Raw genomic sequence first — 17,101 nt, forward strand, 5'->3', positions numbered from 1 at the left:
TCAGCTTTTGGATGTGATCTTTCTTTGGTTTTAATCCACTTTTCTGTTACAGCTAATGATCTTGAGCAGCTCCCCTAATAACACTTATTAAAGTAAATTTGGAACATTTTTGATTCATATTTCAGTTATCAAAATGCATAGGTGAATTTTGTTGCAAGTGATCGATGGCTGTTTAAGTATAAATGAATTAGAGACCCATTTCTCTTAGACACTTCTCAAAATGGGAAAGACGAGAAACCATTCTATCCTAGAAAGGCAGTTGTCGGTGACACTCTAAACCATTTATGAAAGATAAATTAAGCTAAAGCGCTTTTAATGTAAACTATGTATGGAGGTGACAGAGCGAGTCTATTTCTCTACGCTGCTCTTCAAAAGGGGAAAAATAGGAGAACAAATCTTTCAAGCCAATGAAAAACCTGATCCGAACCACTCCTGACAATTCCTACAAAAGAAATTTAAATAAAAGAAGTAACGGTTGGGTAAGGTGTTTTCAAGTTATATAGACGTAATTTACTTATTTACACCAAAACAGAAAAGACAAGAAAACTCACGATTCAGGTAATTGTGAAAAATTTTAGCATTTAACAAAAGTCCAATAGGATAAATGTAAAGGAAGCACTTAATATACACTGTTTTGAATTGACACAAAGGACAAACTTCTCTTCCCGAGGTTCAAAATGGGAAGATGAGAGAACATGCCATTCAAATAAAACAGATCTTAATTCAGGGATTGGTTGTTTATCTGGCTACAAAAAAAGGTAGAAAAAAATTCAGAAACTATTAAAATATTTATTTATTATCAGGCTTTTTACTCATTGTTTCCAGCAGAGTCAGTAAACACAGAGAACGGTGTAACGTTTGGCGACTACAGAACCCACAGGGCTCAAAACGGACAAATAAGCTGGAGAAAATGGCTTCATTACGGCTGAGAAACCAAAGCAGCAGTGTTTTACAAGTGGCACACACTGATGCTCAGCCAGACAGATTGTTGATGAAGCAGAGGGCTCTCCTGGTTACGCCACGACTCCTTAAAAAACAAAAATCCCCCGATGAAGCTGCAGCTCGGAGCTGCCGTGGTGTAGGGGCTCGGGGTCACCGGTTCATCCGTCAGAGAGGCTCGGCGCTGATGGATGGCACTCAAAGCAACGGACGCTCAATCCGCTGTAGCCCTAACCGCTGAGAAAGGGCCTTTGCAGGCAGGGAAATAAATAAATAAACAGCAACATCAAAGGGATGTTCAAAAGAAAAACAAAGCTTGCACAGGTTCGTTTGCGAGCGCACACACACACGCGCACCGGCTCGCTTGCACACACATCCGGAGAAAAGGGAGGCGGAGGGGAAAAATACAAAGGACTGAAAGCGTACACATAGTTTACTCTCCAATGACACTCAGCTCGAAGAAAACCCAGACAAACAAGGCAGAGTGGTGAAAATTGGAGTGTTTGATGGTTTGATATTCACGCTGAAGAGACTCAGAAACAAAGAGCGGGTCAAAAACTGAATAAAAAGTGAATTTTCATGTGATTTTTGGCCTGATTCAAAACTGTACCTCTAAACAGCCTTGATGACTTTCATGCAAATAACGGTGTTGAAGTCGCAAACAAATCCCTTTACATCTTAACAGAGAGTTGGTTTACTTTAACAAAATCATGATTTTTTTGTCATCTACACGTTTATGGAAAAGTACCAGTTGTGAATCTGTGTGACTTGAAGTATCATTTTGGTGCTGATAATAAAATAGGCCAAACTTGCCCATATCTACAGTTGAGGATCCAGATTAGAAAGTATTTCTATGCATCACTGATAGAAATCTGCAGGTAATAAGAGGTATCTCAGGTTCCCCAAGTCGGAACCACTAATATCGTTAATGTGTAGTTTGGGTAGCAGAGACTGAGATTTAGTTTTATGGCAAAAAGCTAAATTTCTTGCAGCAAGATTGTACCTGGTTTATGTCAAAGCAGGTTTTTTTTTTTTTGTTATGGATGTTTGGATGTTCTCACAGCGTCTTCCCCGATTCTCTCCAGGTACTCCACAATCCTCCATCATGTCACTTAGCTTTTACAAACACAGTAACTGTGTAACTCCATAAACACTGGAGTTGTTTATATTGGGGCATAAAATTTGGAACGTCTTTCTCTGTAAATATAAACTTATGTGGATTTATATTTTTGTAACTTTCTTAGCTTCGACCTGCTTGTTTTCTTCCCAACTAAACTAAAATCAATCAGGCTTGGGATTGCAATCTGGACAATTAGGGAAGAAAAAGACTTGACTTAGTCATCAAGTGTATCTTTTTTTGGAAAAAGGACCAATGTCTGATTTCACTGCTGCTCTTCAGCTTATAAATTATCTATTGCTTCCTAACTAAATTCCCAGATATTTAAATAAACTGTATAAAAAGAGACAATTTAGTCTCTCTTTGGTTTGAAATCAGAATAAATTTTTCCTTTTTTCAGGTATGAATACCTAAAATATTTTTATTTGGTAGACTAAAGAAAAAATATGGAGATTTTTTCTTTCAAAATCAAGAAAAGTTATCAGATGTAGCAGTATGATAGATTAAAGTTGGTGTACATTTAGAAAACCCATTTGTCCCTGAGTTTTAGCTTCCTGAGTTCTTGACAGGTTGTTTCAATATTCAATATTTTGTCGTATTCTTCGCTTTACGGTCAATTTTGTAAAGCGCACCAGCCCTTCTTGCTCTCTGAGCGGCATTTCAGTCCATGTTGGTGCAGAACTGTTTTCACTGTGAATAATGACGCGTCAACCAGTCTCTTCACAAGCTCTTTTACTTTTGTTCTCGGGTCGATTGACACTTTTCACAAAAAAACCACAGAGACACAGAAGCCTTGTTCTTCTTGAACAGTGTGATTGCTTACTTAACTTCATGCAATCAACAGAAAACAAGTTTTACTTCTGAAACTTCTACCTGTTTCAGACCCAGAGGATGCTTCTATTTGTATTTACACAGTAAGTGTTGTGAATCTTTAAGCTTTCACCCACCAAAACAAAGGAGAAAACTTTACGTCGTTTATATTTAACGGTATTTATCTTTGATTTTCTGCTCTTTGGATTTTTCAACCAATTCCTGGGAAGTGAAGCTAAATATTATTGTTTTTATGATGGTGGATATTGGCAGCTGGGAAGCAGATTGTGAACTCTCTGGCTGGTTAGGGAGAACTGCTTGCATGGCCTTGAGTTAGTCAGCATGGGCGCAAGCCATGAAATATTGAGGAAGCTGGGAAGCCTCGTCTGGGGCCTCATGTAAGGTTTGCGCGCATGCGTGTGTGTGTGTGTATGTGGGGTGAAGAATGCATGATGGTGGAAATGGAAGATACTGTGTTTGCTCCCCAAAACCAAAACAAACTCTTATAGCCTGTTAATGTGTTCCTGAAATGTGAAAAAATCTGCTGCGATGCGTCTCAGCCTGAAAATATAGCATTCTGTCTCTTGTTTTCCCGTCCAGCCTCTCCCTGCTGCTCTCATCTGCCTCTTCTGCTCTCTCGAAGCAGCCGGGATCATGATGTCCGAGATTTAATCTCATCTTCGTTTCCATGCGCAAATCAGTTCTTCTCATCATGCTGGTTTTTCTCCTCTTTCTACTTTTTCACTTCTGTCTGTTTTTCAATCATCCAAGGGGGTTTTATATATATGTGTGTGTGTGTGTGTGTGTGTGTGTGTGTGTGTGTGTGTGTGTGTGTGTGTGTGTGTGTGTGTGTGTAGTCAGCCAGCGAGCTGAGCTACAGTACAGACAGTTTAGTACAGTTGAAAGAGCACATCAGACTCCTGCCCTGCTCTCTCTGAGGGCCGATAATATGGGCCCCTCTTACCTGTTAGGAGCTAGTGAGCCGCTGCTCCTCCCTTTAAATGAACTTCAGAGGGGGGGATCGGATTGACAGGAACACAGAGAGGGCTGCTCCGTTTGACTGGCGGTCCTGTCAAGGCGAGCCCAAGGCGCTCTCTCCGGCCCACGCTGCTTTTTTTTTCCAGCAGGCTGCTCCGCTTTGCGGATCAGGTCATAATAATGCGATAATGACCCAAAACAAACTCGCACCCAATGCCGGCCGTAGGTTTACATACAATCAGCGTGGCTGTGATTCTCGTTCAGATATGTGCTCTTCTGAAAATGTGTTTTGAATGGGGAAATCTTAATACAATTTGCATTTTTATGGATTTCTATAATCAAGAGTTGGGTGCACAAGTTTAACGTTATTGTGAATCTTCTCTAAGGGTGAAAATGATCTGATTTGGATTTATTTTAGCAACTTGCAGATGAACCTTAAATGTTTTCTCATCAGCAACAAGTTTCTACTACAATTCTGACTCCTTATTTAATTACTTTTCTCATTGAAAGTTGTACATTTAATGAACATTTGTTTGTTTTCTGGCTTGAATTCATCACATAAAGACAAACTATTCAATTTGAAAAACGTTTAGGTCAGTTCTATTCCAGAAGCTTAATGCTAGCCTGCTTCATCCAGTTCATAACCAAATTCTGTTGCAGTTTAACTATTGCACCCTATTCATACCCATGTGATACAAGAAAATATGTAACTATGTTCAAGAACAAGTCGGGAACCAGCGAGGCTCACACATAATGATTTCGTGATCCAAAATGACATTTTCAGCTGCAAAATTGGACCAGTCAAATGTTCTCTGCAGGAAATGGTCATGTGAGAAAAAGTTTGAGCTTTTAGGAATCAACTTTCAAGCATGGTGGTGGCAGCGTCATGATGTAGGGGATATTTTCCTCTCTGTGGTACTGGTGGAGCTCACTAACTGGGTAAAATATTAACAAAGGACTACTTTCAAATATGTCAACCTCATCTCAAATGAGCAGTTAGAAAAAAAACTCCTGATGCCAACAGAAAATGGTCCTGAATAAAAAAAACTAATGCTGGTGTTTGACTGGGTAAAATAAGCTAACAGAGATTCTCCTCAGTCCTGCTGAAGTAAAACAACCAGATGGCTCTTGGTTGCTGGCGGTTTCCTCACAATTTCTTGAAGCATATTATTGAGTAGTTGTATGCATAATTTTGATCCTGTGAGAATTTAACAAACTCTACAATAAAATAAAATCTGATTTGTGAACACATTTTGTGTTTTTAAAGCAGAAATTTTATCTTGTCTCATCAGTTCACCCTGGGAAAAAAAAAAAAAAAAAAAAGAATAAAGCTTTTGTGCATAAAATAAGTATATGTGAAATTCTGACAGGCATTGCAACCGTTTATGCGCCTAATGTCTCAGTCAAGGGCATTTTAGCAAAAGATTACCGAACCCAAAAGCCAGCTAATTTAGCAAGTTAGCATCAACCAAGCCTTCTTATTAATCCCTTTCCCCTCCCCAAAATGTATAAAGCTGAGTCTAGTAGCAGTTTTAGAAACCATTAAGGTCTCGTTTTCCTCCCTTGACAGATTCTGCATAGTAATAAAGTAAAGAGGAAGCTTCTCTTTAAGCCTCTGCACCTTAATAGCCCGTATGATGACACTTTATCTATAGTTTGTGCATATAATCACTAAACTAAAGGGGGCGACCTCGGGGTTTGGGTTCACCCGCTGACACTTGACATCTTTATAATTAACTGGGAAGGTCTAATCTCTGTCTTCAAATGACGCGTGGCCACTCTCCATTTAATATGCTTATAAGCACTATGTATTATTCAAATATGCTGATGAGGCTCTGTGAGAAAACAGACTTTGTGACACAGGTTTCTGCCCCTCTCCCATGGCTGCCGGGGCGCAGGGGAGGCCGCTAATAGACCTGCAGGGATCGGAGATCAACAGCCCTCCTGAAATTTTTATTCCCCATGAAAGACGACAAAGTTTTCTCTCTGCGTTTTCTTTGTCTTTGTGCTGCTGCTTCAGTTCGGCAAACTCAGGGAAGGCGGAACTGATTTGTTTTAAGTGCAAAGACAACATATTTTTCTTTTTTGGGGGGGTGGGGAGAGCGTTTTTGTTGAATCGTTTCGGCTTTGAGATGTTTGGAGAAACGAGCCATCTTCAGACTGAATGAAGCAGCACAACTTTTCATAGACGTGGGCTGGAAAGAAAAGAGCCTCTCATGTATACTTTTTTGGCTCGAGTTACGTTTGAGCGGCTGCTGGTCGCCGGGTCAGAGGCTTCAGTGAGCCGGTAACCGCTACACAAATCCCCCCTCCGTCCTCACCGGAGCTTCTCAGCTGCTGCGGCGCCTTGACACTTTTCACAACCTTCTCTCCTCTCAGTTTGAGGAGGGAGGAAAGTCAGACCCGTCTGCTGTGTGCTTTCTGTCTAAAACGCTGTTTTGTGCTTTCGCCTTTTTCCTTCGATCCATATTCATGACTCTCTCGCAAATTACAAAATCAATACAGCACCGTGATTACACTGTGGGGAGGTCATCCGGTCCTGCTATTTGGAAATCTTACATGCACATATCAACTTGGTTAAATAAATAAAGCATCACAAAAATATTGTAGTGAATGCATTAGGAGAGAGGATCATTAAAACAGGAATATTCATTACATCTTCTGCCAGGTTTTTGATACCAGAGTTTTACTTGTGCTGTTGATGATCTACAAACAGATCGCTTCATATGTGATAAAATCTGTCTTTAATCTGCAGTTCTCTGGGTTTCTAAACCTAAAAACAGCACTGTGATGTATCTGCTGTGAACTGTGAGCGTTGTTATCCTCTTTGTAAAGTAACTTAGCGATAGCTTCTTTCCCAACTGTACACACTCCACCCCCATGTGCACAATTTAACATCTAAGGGTGGTAAGTGAAATAATTCTGCATATGCTCTTTATTTCAGGTTCATCCTCGTGTTTGTTGATACTGAATTTGCCTAATCAACCTATTTGTTCCTTCAAGGTCATAAAGGATGGCTTGCATATAGTGAATGCATGTTAGGTTTTCTTCCTGCCATCCATTGGGATTTATTGAGTGTTTTTTTTCCCGTTGATCCCAGGCCTCCAAATCTTTGCTGCTGTCTCCTCTGCCTGGAGCCAGCCCCTAGCCTCTCCACCGCCTCCCACAGAGCTCCCTCCGTTTCTGGCCTCGTCTGCAACTCCCTGCTTGTCCGGCTAACCGCTGCATCCCCCGACTCCTGGAACTAAACTGTGCGATTTCCAGTTCAAGCTTTTGCAATCAAAACCTTTTTGTGCTTCTAATTTATTTAGTTATTACTTTAGTTTTCTATTTTGCCCTAAAATGCGCTACATCACTTTTAAAGGAATGATCTAATGACAAAAGTGGAACTTTTTGGAAGGTGATCCTTTTACAGTATTTTTGTTCCAATCTAATTATTACGTTTTATTATTAGGATGATTTAATGATGAAACATGGTGGTGGGAGTTTGATGGTCTGGAGCTCATTTGCTTTTTCATAACCTGCAGATTCGTTACAGTTGATGGAACCATGATTTTTTCTCTTTGGTCTGGAATTAAATCGGATTAAAATGTTGTCGTAGGACCGTGAACAGGCAAATTGAATTATAACAATTTTACAAAGAAAACCAAACTCTCTCCACTGTTTAAATAGTTAAGTCCATGTGCATATGGAATTCAATGCATGTTTACGTATGTAATAAGGCATGGAGTCTTAAGCTATGGCTGTACACTTTAGGTTGAAAAGGCTGCTTGTATCTGTCTAAACAATCCTGTCTTTATATACAAACTTGTAAAACGGGATCAATTATTTCAAAAACGTAAAACTGTCCATTGCAGCTTAGATTTATACATTTACTGTAGCCTTTGTGTAAAAGTTGAGAAAGGCACAGATCTGAACTTTTTTCCTTTTTCTTTCTGTTTTGATGTGAAAGTTAAAAGCATCCGCTGCTCTGTTTGGTGTGCCCTAAAGGAGTACAGTAGTTTATTGCTTATTATTTCATTTTTTTCTATTCTCAAATCCTTTTTTGCAAAACTGAGAAAAAAGTGACACAATTGTATAAAAACATTTCTAAGAATCTTTGTAAATTCAAAAACAATGATTTTGCAGCGTGGATATTTTAACTTATTGTTAGACATCAATCGCATTATGGTAGAAAACAACATTATTTCCTGTCATTATTCTGGTTATGGACAGCTAAGATGTGATCACATCTGAATAATATTTTAAACAGTCACAAATGACATGGTCTCACTGCACTGGCAAAGATGTCAATGTGCCTCTACTTTCGTTGAGACAGTTTCACATTTGCAGTGATCATTTTACAGAGCAGGATTATGTTGGGAAAAGAGAGATTCAGTATGAAGATGAGTCACTCAGTGCTCTCCAGTAAAGCCAACAACCCTTTTTAAAGCTTTTATAACCTTTTTTATGGTGTTTTACAGTCAAATTAGTGAGCATGACTGGTAGGCCCTGCTCTACACCTACTGTCAAGCTCTGACTGGATGGGTTTGGAGCGTCAGACATTTTCACATTTCTCTGGTGATTTTCAATCAGGTTCAGGTGTTGGCTCTCATCAGGCTATTAAAGAAGGCTTATCCTGAAGTTCTGAAGTTATTTTTCTGTGTGCAGAGAGTCATTGGCAAATTGTGAAGTCCAAAGTGTGCTGAAGAAGGTTCTAATCAAGGATTAGTCATCGATACTTTGAACCAGTCTAGTTCCAAAATTCACAGCATAAAGTTCCCACGGCCGGGCTTCGGTTGGGGCCTTTCTGCATGAAGAGGCCCAGAGTCCCTCATCCAAGGACCAATCAACCTAACAGTTATGTTTTTGGACTGTGGGAGGAAGTTGGAGCACCTGGAGGGAACCCACTCATGTACACTCAATGCAGAAACATTTAAAATCGAACCCAGAAACGTCTTGTGGTAAGGCTAACTGCACCACAAAATTCACAAGAGTGTAATGCGTTATTTCTGTATATGAAGATGAACAACTTTTAGTCTAACAGAGAAAGTTGTGACAATCTTTCCATCTAAATCAATAAAAATGGAAACAAAATCAATATTACTCAGAGTGCAAGTGAAAAGAACTTAATGGCAACTCATCCTTATCTTCGTGCTGTCTGCGAGTGACATTTGAAAAAGCCCCTTTTCACTCTGTGTCTATATTTATTGCATCCCGTAGCACACGGCACCGTTGCCAATTATTGGTCCGTACAGACACGATCAACACGACTGAGAATCTGAATTAAAAGTGCCAGACAGCAATGATGTGCTGCACAAATATGCGTGGGACGTACAAGATGTCTTGTGCATCTGTTCAGAGTCCGTGTCCGCCAACCACCCGTTTTTGCAGATGCATCAAGAAGAACTTTTTTTTTTTTTAAACAGAAAGAAACAAAAGAAAGACCTCCAGGCCAACAGGCCTTTTGGCAGCCATATCTGCAGACTGATTTGCTACTTTTCTCACATCCACCTGTTGTCTGTCAAGGAGCCTAATTAGAGGGCTGCCATTTATGTTGTGATGCGACGTCATTCGCTCAAAGAGGACAGGAAGGATTTGCTACTGTTGGCACCAGAGGGTGTCATACAAAACTTTTGTGCATTTAGGACAGTCTTATCTCACTTTATAATTTAACAAGCGAGTTATTTATGCCCTTTCCCCTCCACCCCCACTTCCACTGACTCCTCTTTATCGCTTCCACACATCCACTTTCCCTCTCCAAATCGCCCCCTCTCTTTTCCGTTTCTAGGCTCGCGCAGATTGTCACTGTTATTTACCAAATATAGCCTGACAAAGAAGAAGTGGGATTTTTTACTGATTGAAGATCAAAGTGGTAAAGTCTCCTCCTCAAAACCCGCCCCTTCTATTAGCCGCCCTTAAGAACAGAGGAAAACATCAATTTCTCACACATCAATGGCGGCTTCCTAATCAATTGAAAAAGACACTTGTACGAGGATGCAAATCTTATCTTTGTCTTATTAGAGCTTTCAGAAGATGCATGTCGGGATTTAATGTTACAAAATAAAAGGGGGTCGCTTTTTTTAATCTAAAGATGCAGAGGCGTTAGTAATGGTCCAAATCAAAGCCCAGAGACTGTGGTAATTACTGGAGGAGTTTGCCTATCCTTATTAATATTGATCAAATATTACTGTGATCTGATCCCCGGGCTTATGATGAATTTGGAAGGTGGTTAACGAGCACAAAGAGGAATACTGCATTCGTTTTCCACCCATCCACCAACGGCGAGTAAATGCCCACTTTCCTCTCCTCATGACAGTAAATTTGGGGAGGGGGCGAGGAAGCAGTCATCTTACATCTACCACGGCCTTAAGTTCTCCATTTCGCCTCCTGCCTCAAGTCCTAACAAGGTGATGCGTCCTCAACTAGAAAAAGACGTCTGTGTCAAAGGGAATTCAAGGTTGCGTCTTTTTTATTGACGCGATGATGATGATGTGCCGAGCTTTCAAATGGCCCTAAATAAGCATGGCATCCTCAGGGCGAAAGGGATGCACAGAGCAGGCTGATTCATCCACCTACAATGCAACAGATGATCACAGACTGCTAAAAGATCCTCATTTTGAAGTGTAAATAAGGCAAAGCTCAAAAGTGTTGCTGATAAAGGCCGCGGCTCCCTCATAATGCGTCCCCAGTTCGAGAGAGCTCAAGTAATACCTAAGAGGTAGTTAAATACAAGATTTCATGCTCTGAAATATGTATCCGATAGCACATGGGACGGTGAAAAGGTGGAAAACTCATTAATGTTTATTTCATTTGCAATTCATATATCGGAAAACCTCCAGCTATGAGCAGATAAACAAAAGAGAGAAAGAGCTGTGCAGTCACCCATGTGGAAAGCATTGATTCTTCCTCACATGAAGCCTTCAGGAGCATATTGGACAGAAAACTTTAGGCCAATTGATTTTCCTGCATTAATTTCTCAATTAGGAGCTTGGAAGGAGACGATGAGGGCTCCAGCCAAAGCACTGAAGCTTTGGGGTGTTCATTACACCACCGCAACGCATCTGATCTGCCTATAACACAGATCTGTCTGTGTGATTAGGATGATGTTTTTGGAATCAATTTTAGGGAAAAAAGTAAATACCTAAGAGGTGATCAATATTTGAAGCGAGTATGCCCTTAAACTTTTTATGCTCCCACCCTTCCTTTGGTTGAGTGTTAGAACAAAAGGCTGATGGACCTTTGAGAGCAGCTGTGAGCAAATAATGTGTGTTGTATTGACAACAAAGAGCATTACAGGCAAAAAGAAAAATTACACGGAAAATTTGTACTTTGTGGCATCTTTCTGCTTTTTATTATTTGATTTCTTTGTCGTTTTTGTACAAAAATAAAATAAAACAGTTGTCTCTAAGTTGTCTTGGAGCGTCAAGTTAACAGGAAATTGGATATTTTTCTTTGGAAATTAATTCAGTTCAAAAAACAAATCACAAAACATTTGGTTTAGAAAAAGAAATGCAGTTTTTAGAAGAAGATTTAAAACTTTAAATCACTGTTTTGCATATTTGTTGTGCTTTTTCAACTCATGCAATAAAGGTTGATTCTTATTTCACAAGATATTAGTACCAAAATTAAAACTTTTGCACATCCAGTTTCTTGTTGCGGGAGGCTGAGTGACCAATACTGATAAAAAAGGCTGGGCAGCCTTTGAACTGTCTACTTAGATGCAGCTTCTGCGTATTGCTAAGATGGTTTCCACTGTATTTATTAATGGATATCAAGTATTTACAGAGGAATTCACAGGAAACTGTGGTCATTATTCCGCTGGAATGAGCTAAACATACATTTAAAGGATGGCTTTAGCGAAGGGGCGCTGGTGACTGTGAAATGGTTGGTGATTCAATCTCCAATTTTCCAAGTTAATGTGTCAAAGTGATCTTCACCAAGACAGTGAACTCCATTTTTCTCTGAGTGCATTTAGTGAGGTGTTTGTAGGATGGAGAAGCATTGTGATTCCTCTAGAATGTAACCTGACAGGGTGGGAGGGGACAGAAAACCAAGAGGAATGTGGTAACTAGTGAGCAACCAGATTGGCGACAGACTTCATTTGTTGATTGGCCCGATTTATGAACAACAAAATCACAACCGCCATTTTCAGTCTGCATCAAGACCATAGTAGTTGGCATCGACAATGGAGGAAATCGATAACTCCATGGTTCTTGAAGTCCAAACCTTTTTATTTATTGTGACAGAGGAGCAGATGTAGAATCTGCGATGAACAGAGATTTTGGGGAAACTGGTTTCTCCAGGTTAGACACGCAAAATGGCACCATTGGAGCATCAACCACTGCTCCCACATTGCTGCCACTCATTCCCATATAGTGGCCAATGGAGAAACATCCCCAGTTGGTTAGAACCGAACAAGAAGTGAACTGTCTAGAGTGAGATTCGACAATGGAGAAGCGGTTTATAACTCCGGATCGCCTTAAACATCCAATCCCCACTCTCAAACATAATAGAGGCAGCATTATACTGTGGGGATGCTCTTCTTCCACTGGGATAGGGAAGCTGGTTAGAGTTGATAGGAAGGTGAATGGAGTTTAATGCAGGGCAGTCCTGGAAAGAAACCCTGATAGAAGCTGCAATAGACTTGAAAGGTTTCAGATCAAAGCATTTTCATGTATAAAGACCCAAACAAGAACAGAGACATTTGTTCTCTTACCCAGGGCTGCATGAACAAAAGGACATCATTCTGTTCTTGCAGCTCATGCCTGACACATAATCTGGGCAGAACTTTTTTCTCCTGTGGTATCTGACAACCATTATATACATATGTTGCAGTGTGTGGGACCTATCAGGACTTAAAAGGAGCTTTTGCACTTGATTGCTTGTGATGTATAAAACGTCGTGCATTCTTGCTCTTGATATCAACATACATTTCTCTGTTCTTCTTGCAGAGTGGTGTATTGGGCTTTGGAGATCAGCTTAAGTCCAGACCTAAGTCGAGCTGAGAATCTGCGGTAGGTATGGAGTGTTTTTCATGGAAGAGTGATCTCTGGTCAGATGAGGAGAAGAACATTGAGCTTTTTGGCACTCCAGATGAAGCCAGCCTCAAACAAAGAGAAGAGTAAGGTGTTTTGGGGCATGGCTTTTAAAACCGCTTTGGACACACCAGAGAATTTTTAATAAAAAGCTGAAGAAAATTATCTAAAATATTTGGCTAAATTAACCCAGAAACAGTTCACATAACATAACACCAACATTTAAGTCCCAATCTAAATCCCACAGAAATCCTGTGCAGTAAACTAAAGAGACGAGAGATTTTGAAAAGAGGAATAGTCAAAGATTTGTTTCTCCATATGTTCTGACCTTGTGAAACATCATAAGGTCATAGGGGAACCAATAAGTGTGGAACTGTGATGAAAAAACATGTTTTAAAGGTTTTTTGTACACAATCTGCAAACGAACGGATCCATACACACGTTAATGTCTTCTCTGACTTTTTCAATATTTTACAAGTGGATTTAAATGCATGCATAGCAGCATATTACAGTTAGTTGACTGTGCTGTGTAAAATGAAAATAGGTCATTTTCTACATTTCTTCCATGTTTTCTTTCAACAATAACAAAATAAAAGCCTCGGTTTTATTGTATCGGTTCAACAAAATAGAGAAAGCTTCAATATTTTTGCTATAATAGAAGAGTTTGTGTACAAGTGGATATATATCACAAACCGATCAAGTGACTGGATACCATTTTTCTGCTTATGTTGTGAAAACATAATGACTGTAATGTGAGATGGCGCGGAAATGATCCTTTGCATCCACTCTAACCTGCTCTCAGCTTAACCTTGGATGATGTTTAGCTTCCTTTTGTCTTGTTTTGAACAAAAAGTCTCATTAATGGGCTCATCTCCCATTATGTTACTAAAATCATGTCCAAATGAACACGACGCCGCTTCAATGTGCGCAGCGATGCGACTCGTTTGACTCATGGTCACAGCTGGGTCGTGTCGCTCAGTAACAAGTGCAGATGTTAAAGATGCGATTGGTCCTTTCCAACAACTTATACCGTTAAATAGAGACAAACTGTACTCATCATGTGAATAAATTAGCAGTAATGTCAAGTTCAAATAAGCTTAGTGTATGAGTAATTGCGTTTTATTTTTTTCTTTAGAACGATGGGGAGAAAATGTGATTCTTCTAAATTGTGTCATTTATCTGAGAAAACGAGGTAAACAAAAAGTCTGAAAAAGTCTCAAAACTCAACTTAAACAGAAACTTTCAAGAAGACACAATGGACATAATGACTCTTCATTCAGAACAGCCCAAAAGGTCAACTTGCGCTTGCTGTGATTTTAATTAAATCCCCATTGTCAGAAAAATGAAGCAGACACGTTTTGCTTCTTTCTCTTCTCTCACAATAGCAACTCCTGCTTCCTGTTTGAGGAAGTTCCTTCTATAAGATGCTCTCAGCCTCTTAACCAAAAAGCAGAAAGGAGTTCCTACCCATAGATTTGTAGGGTCCACCTCACACGACTGCAAGAAAAGGAAAGCTAATCAGTTTGGGAACACAAAGCAAGGGTCAGCAGGAAGCTTTCTCCTCCATGTTTGTTCTCCAGTCTGCTTTTCAGTTTGGTTTGGCTCTGGGAAAAAGGTCAGAGATTGAGTTTGTTGTGTGACTTTCCTTTTAGCAGGGCATGATTTGACACCTGCAGCATCTCAAATTCATGAGGAACTCCCAATTGTGACTGATAGACTGAGATCAGAGCTTATGTCCGTCAGTTTGATGGGAGGTCACAGAAAGAATAGCAGAGGGATTAATCTATGTATAATGCATCATTTAATTTTATTATATACTGTGAATATAGAAGAACCTCTTGAAAAATCTACAAATCTGAAAAGTGTAGCATATAATATGTCTCTTCCTGCTTTTTGGAACAGATTTTTTGTCATTCTGTTCCTCAACTTTCATATTATGACCAGATATCCTCAGTTGGATTTAACTATGGACGAAAACATGAATATACTTTGATCTAAACCATCTCATTGCAGCTTTCATAAAACAGTTGGATTAGTACTGGGATTAAATTACTGAAAAGGATGGTGAAGGCTGACATGACATGTATTGCACTTTGGATTTTTGCTTGAATCATAAGTTTTTTTTCTTTCAGTTTACAAGTATCAACACCTTTGTGTTAATCATAAAATCACAGTGAAATAATGGAATACCTAAGTTTTATTGACAAGCCAGCTCCACAGTTTCCTTCCTACTTTAAGACATGCATCAGAGAATAAAAATCCTCTTTGGCAACCTGACGCCTGATGCCTTCATTGCAAAGCCGGTGTGAAAACATTTCTCAAACCAACAACCCATTGGCTTCCACAGCACTGACCTTTCAGTAACATTTAGCAGCGAGCCGGCAGCGGCTTGGCTCGCCTCTCTCTGCGAGATGCTGCCATGACGGACAGGTGAATAGGAGTGTGTGTGTTGGCCTGCAGACCTGCAGCAACAGAGTGTACATAAGTCGCCTCGTCTCTCAGGTGGATTCCATGTTTAGAGAGTCCGGGGCCAGGCCTGTGACCTTGATTAATGACTATCGCGTCCGTTTCTGAAAAACGCTTGCCTGTTTGTTTTGGAGGCGGCGGGAGACAGCACACGGAGCTGTCCGATACGGTTCCCACGATGCCGCGGCGGGAGGATCTGCAGACACTCAGTTTCGCCATGTTGGGTTATAAAAACGCATGTATGGCCTGCATTGATCAAAAGGTTTAAATATTGTTTAATAAACTTTTAACCCAAAGAAAACCTGTGATTTTTGACAGGTGCAGACACACTGCCTTCTTTATCGTGGTGTTGTGCTTCATCCTGATTGATAATCTGTTTATTTCTGTGCAATATGTCAGTAATGACTCACCACCAGCAGTAGAACACCAGCTACAACATTATGTGCGTTATTTTTGTTTGTCCGAGCAGTTTAAAGAAGAATCTATAAGCGCAGATCCTGAGTGCAACCTTTTATTTTTAAAGCACTATATTCTGTTGTGGGAATTGATTTTCTATTACAGAAATGAGAAGAAATATATATGATTATACAGCGCCTTAGCTTCAATGTGCAAAATGAGCGGGAACAACGATAAGTGGACAATTTGAGGAATACTGACATTTACATATATTCATCTTCTGATTTGTTTTTACTCTACCAATTATCTACAGCATGAAACATGCTGTCCATAATCAGATAATTCTGCTTTCCAATCCCTGTTTTAAAAGTAATGACAAGCACCATTAGTTTTGCAGTAATTGCAGCTAACTGTTGTATTATCCCACTGGTTAAATTTACATTAGCTGTTCTGTCAGCAAATGGCAAATATGTTATACAGCATGAGTCCCAACAATGGGGAACATTTACACTCGACTAAAAGCAGCTGAGGTTAAACAGAGAGTTCCACTTAGGGAGGGAAAAAAACTGCAGTAATAAACATGTTACATAAAACAAGCTAAGTTTGGGAGTGTGTGTGTGTCTATGTGGAAAAAAAGACAGAAAATGTCCAGCAGTAAAATGTTAATCAACTAATGAGGGACCTTTTTACTGGCCATGGCTGGCACCATGGATGCTTGATGGATAATTAACAGTTTGGGAGAGAAATGTGCTGCTGATGCTCGAGGTAAAAGTTAGTTAGACACAAATGTTTTTTATTTTTGTTTCGTGCTGCAAATTTAAAAGAATCCAATTTCTGTTGCCTGCGTGGTAGTTGTGAGCAAATTAGCGACGTTGGAAAGGGAAAATGTTTGCAAATACTTAATCAAGCAAAAATTATATTTTATACTTTGAGAACTATTTAGATACTATCGATTGAAACAACTGTATAGCTTCAAAATCTGTAGTTATATAATCAGAAAATGAATTAAAGTGCAAACCAATCCTCTAAAAATCAGGAGAAGGCATCAGAAGTTCTTAAATTATGATTTCAGTATTTCACTGCAACCTTGATTTGGTAAGCAGGTATAAAAGCCTTTTAAAGTAATCCATGTTTGGTTGAGGTAGCCTCATCTCACAATGAAGAAAATGCTTCAGTTCTTTAATAGTGAGCATCAGATATTGTATTTTACCGCTTTTACCATACTGCTCAATGTGATGAGACAAACTTAGGTCAACTTTGCGGTTGTTTAAAATGTTTTAATTAATGTTCTGACAAGTTTAGGCAAGAAGTTGTTCTCTTGTAGTCATTTCTTGAATAATGAGCATCATTACACCCCTGATTTACTTATACAACATGT

This window comes from Poeciliopsis prolifica, unplaced genomic scaffold (genome assembly GCF_027474105.1).
Source record: "Poeciliopsis prolifica strain line A6 unplaced genomic scaffold, Auburn_PproV2 SCAFFOLD018, whole genome shotgun sequence".
NCBI lineage: Eukaryota > Metazoa > Chordata > Actinopteri > Cyprinodontiformes > Poeciliidae > Poeciliopsis > Poeciliopsis prolifica.